Raw genomic sequence first — 4842 nt, 5'->3', positions numbered from 1 at the left:
TTGGGAAGTCGACGCGACAGCCAAGATGCCAGGGGCACAGTCGCGAGAGCGTAGAACGCCATGGCAAGAGAATCCCCTTGGCATGTACCCTCCCGGGAATAAATGACCTCTCCGCCATTGAGGTATAGAGGGATGTCGGCCTGGTAGGTGTTAATGAAAATTCGCCCAGCTGCAGGACAGATTCTTGGAATGTTGTGTAGCGCCGCGGCCCTGTTCAGAGAATTGAAGGCGTTGGACGCATCCACCAGCAGAATACTTTCAGTCGTATTGCGGTCATAGAGGCCGGTCAAAGCCTGCACCCCGACCTCACAAGCCGACGGGACGCCGACGCACAGCTGATGAGGAGCAGTAACCGCAGCCACATCCCTCTCGATAACCGACATGACCACTTTCCCGATCACGCGGCGAAACACCTCCCCGATGGCTATAGGCCTTACCCCAGGCTGCTTATCCAATGGAATGAGCCTTGCTGCCAGGAATGAGCGGAGATCCCGCGGCTCAATTGCCTCAGTGCAAAGACGCTTGGCAGCACGAGCCAGAGCCGAGCACAGGTCGTCAGAAGCTGATGTATACATTGAGGCCATCCGACGCCAGGCAGCAGAGTCAAGGCCTGACGGACCCGCTGCCCCCTTCATAATCATGCAGGTCTTGCGGATTTGAGCTGGTGTTATTGAATCAAACAGCACATTCTCCTGGACTGTGGCTTCATCATCGAGTAGAATCTCTGGTTCTGCATCAGCCGGAACAGGATGCTTGTCTCTCAACAATTCCAGTACCGACTTGCCACCCACAATTTTGTCCAACGGGAGTACGCCACCACCACCATCATCCTCCAGGTAGTGAGCAGCTGTTCCAATGCGGTCGCTGTATACCATTTTTGCGAACTCGACGTCATCCAGACCATTAGCTGCTGTTTTGCCAGGTGCTGATCGGGGTAGATGGGCTTGAATGCACCGTGCCTCACGCAGCAATGCCGCCATGTCTCCGCACCTCCACCAGTCAAGACGCTTGCGTAACGATTTCTTGTTGTCAGAGGCATTGGATACTACAAAAGGCCGCTGCAAAATCAGATGGCAAGCAATGACCACAGCCGACCATGCAAAAGCACCGTCGCGAGTTCCGCCGCTGAAAAGACCAATCAGGCGAGCTAGTTCTTTGACGAACCGACGACCCTCATCCCCGAAAGGTATGATAAATAGATTCCGTTGCCACTTGACTATTTCTGCATGAGTTTTGTCCATTAAAATGATTATATCGTCCGTTGGCAAGGACCAAAAGCCATCGGGTTCTGGAGAATCACATTTCTCGGGTGGCAGATCAACGAACTGAGGCTGTCGAGACGAGCCGGGACCCACAGAGGTCGGCGCTGCAGACGCAGGTACCCGGGAAGATGCAGTGGGGTCAGCAGAAGCACCCACGGGCGAAGGGGCGGCAGCGCAATCAGGAACCATCCCGGAGCACACAGGAACAGGCAAGTCCACCCGTAGTGACTCCCCAGACGGAACCGCAGTCGCAGACACAGAAGATTGGGAAGATCCTGCCACTTCAGGCGCCGGTGCCGCACCCGAGCGTTCGGCAGCCGACGACGGGGGCCTGGATACCAAAGTAGTCCGTACCTCGCGAGGCACACCACCGGTCCGGCCAGCAGCGGACTCACCCGATCGAGGAGGCTGCACTCTTCGTCCACTCCAGGCCGGCGGATCACCAGCAGAAAGGCCTTGAGGCACCTCTGATCCACCAACATCATGCAAATCCAAATTTCCAAAATTCCTGCAACGCCCAACTTGACCTGGGTAGCAATTGACACAGCATCGTCCATCCATATTGCACGAACCTGCTCCGCACGTACCAGTTTTCTTGCTGCAGGAGCAACAGGGCCCAGCCGACGCCCCACGCCGTGACATGCCATGCAGCCTGCAGCACGGGCAAGAGACGCGAGGTGTGAAGAGCACCTCGCATGTCACTCGCCACAGACCATGTGGGAAAACACTCAGTGTGACTCAGCCGCGAAGCACAGCACAGCAAGCCATCTCACCTAAGGCCCAAAGGCGAAGGCACTGAAACTACAGCACAATGGCCAGTTCGCCAGGCAATACGACACCAGCTGGATGTAGGAATAGCAGACTGGGCAACTCCACAGCGGTAAAAACTACTGGAGCCGACTCCTGAAACCTAGACGAAAGTAATGACGTAGGATAAACAAAAGGTTGACCTGGACAGTGGATAAAACAATTAAAAAACTGCGGAGGAGCAAAATCTCCATCCGCACTCAATGAGCCGCACTACTACTACTACTACTGCTGCTGCTGCTGCTGCTGCCGCCGCCGCTGCCGCCGCCGCCGCCGCCGCCGCCACCACCACCACCAACACTACCAAATTTCGAAGAGTCTTAGGATTTAGTATTGTACCCTCTTCCTGTGCATACCTCCATGAGTATGTGTGTACGAATTGTGTGTGTGTGTGTGTTCGTGGGCGTGTACGCGTGTTTGTGTACTGCAACATGTGTGTGGGTTTGCTATTCATGTCTATCGTATATCAGCATGCAAAGCATCCACTGCTGACTTCACAACAGGACTGAGCGGCTACACACAAGCTACTAGCATTGATCAATTTGACTGGACGAGAAAACAAGGAACAACAGGAAGTCACAACACAGGTCCCTCGTCAGATCGTTCATATGCGTCTGGTAAGTGATTTGTTTTGCCAGGGTCAGCCCGATATGAGTCCAACTGTTTGGCATGATACGATGGGCTGGCAGATCTGATCTACAAGAAATCATATCACAGTTGTATGTGCATTAGATGGAGATCGGCTAGTTGGAGCTAAATGTCGGGTTGCGGCAGATGCTAGAAATCTGTCAGTTTTGTAACCGATTGTGGCAAGGTCTGACTGCTTAGTTTGTAGTTGAATTGACGTGCCGTTATTCATAGCTTGCACCCAATTGTTGTCTAACCGGTCAGTTATTTTCAATGGCCTCATGAATGTTCAATGCTTCGTGAATGAACCTGTTGTGGCCGTATATGAGTATACACTCTTTCTATGGGCGAACAACAAGGCATGTTCCACTTCTACGGCTATGTGTGCGTGTTTTTAGGTCACTACCTGTATATCGAGACCTCTAGACCAAGGGTTGCTGGTGATAAAGCCATTATCTACTCACCACATTACGCCACATTACACCCAAAGGTCTGTACCTTCTCTTTCTGGTACCACATGTACGGTTCCAGCATCGATACGCTGAATGTCTACGTGAAGACTTCCACTGCAAATGTCAGGGTCTTCACGCAAAGCGGAAACCAGGGTAACAAATGGCTCCACGCACGAGTGCTCTTGAACACTGTCCCAGCAGTTACATCTGGTCCATTCCAGGTAGGCATTAGCCAATGCAATGTCCATGCTACTAGAAGTTCTGCATGGCTTCTTGAAATCATGCAGAGGATATTCACATTCACATATCTTGTGCTGATAGACCATAAGCGGAACAAACGGAGGTGGCGAAGAGGTGGGAAATGCTAACTATAATATAATATATTATAGCTAGCATTTTCCATATATGCCGACTTGGCAGTTTGAGAACTTTGGCAAGGTACGTTCGGGCCTGGTCTAAATCTGGCTTTGGAAAATTTATTTTTCATTGCTACCTGGTTCGATCTCATTTCCTCTGTCCTGCTATGATGAGTCCACAAAGGACGAACCAGTTCTGTCCGCTGGTTGAGTATAGTTTTATATACTCAATAAGACTATGCCTGCAGCTGCAGAAAAAGGGCTCAACATCGAATTTCTTGGGGGGGGGGGGAGCAATGTCACATGTCAACAAACAATGGATCACTTGTACTGTTTAGGTACTCTGAGTTCCATGCACTGTGTGCAATCATCAGGCAAACAATATTGAATATTTTTGCCTGATGATTGCACACAGTGCATGAAACTCAGAGTAGCAAAACACTACTGAAGTACTAGTTACGAGTGATCCATTGTTTGTTGACAGGTGTATACATGTATATATTTAAATAGAGAGGTAGGCGAATGAAATTTATATACACACAACAACAAGGTTGTGAATTTCATATTACGAAAAGCTTTTCAACCATTTTCATCAGTAGTTACATGGGAATGAACAATAACGAAACGCAACAGCAGGAACGAAACAGCAGCTTCAGTGTCATCACACCAGCCTGGAACAGCCCGCACTGATTCATGCTGGAGGTGCTATACATTCGCAGTTTGAGGCCAGAACTGTGTCAACAAAAGAAGCACATCAAAGTGCTGCCGCTGTTCAAGTCGTAACCAGACTGACAACTTTATCACGTGTTTGTTCTGGTACTGCATTCCCTTCATGTGTTGTTTCCCGCATTTTTCCACTGCTCCATACATTCTTATGGTAATGTAGTGTGAACTTGAGGCGCGTAAGAATATTCTGGCTGATTCTCTACCCCCAGCATAATTTGTTGTTGTTTCAAATCTTTATTCTCATGATAGCCAGTGGCCAATAAGAGATAATAGTGTAAGAAAGGAGAAAGAGTGAGGAAGAATTGGGTGGGCAGGGCCTAGGGGTTAATGACTACTTAAGTGTATGGGCAGGGGCGGTCGCCACACGAGCATACAGAGTTGGGTATTTAAGTGTACGGGCAGGGGTGGTCGCTACACGAGCATACAAAGTTGTGCAACAGCAGGGATATCTCGGATTTGAAGGGAGTACGAGAAGGGATTTCGCGAAGCTGTGCGGGTAAGCAATTAAAGTAATGAAGGGCCTTGTACAGGGGAGAATGGAGACAGCGGTCAGTCAGCGGAGTTGGCAAGTGCCAAGTACGAGAGTGACGTAAATTATACGAAGGTTGCACA

The 4842-nt window shown here is 50.1% G+C and overlaps 1 long non-coding RNA gene across 1 annotated transcript in view; it reads left to right on the top strand.

The window, feature by feature from the left end:
- The window catches only part of LOC135828475 (uncharacterized), a 15681-nt gene extending 13026 nt beyond the window's left edge, over positions 1 to 2655 (top strand). The window contains exon 4 of the long non-coding RNA XR_010555679.1: positions 2540 to 2655. This is a non-coding gene — a long non-coding RNA (uncharacterized LOC135828475). The remainder of the gene's footprint in view (positions 1 to 2539) is intronic.
- The last annotated feature ends 2187 nt before the right edge of the window (positions 2656 to 4842 follow it).

Source organism: Sycon ciliatum, chromosome 12, assembly GCF_964019385.1.
Source record: "Sycon ciliatum chromosome 12, ocSycCili1.1, whole genome shotgun sequence".
Classification (NCBI taxonomy): domain Eukaryota; kingdom Metazoa; phylum Porifera; class Calcarea; order Leucosolenida; family Sycettidae; genus Sycon; species Sycon ciliatum.
Note: the sequence above shows the minus strand (reverse complement) of the source record. Positions and strands in the feature narration are given on the sequence as shown.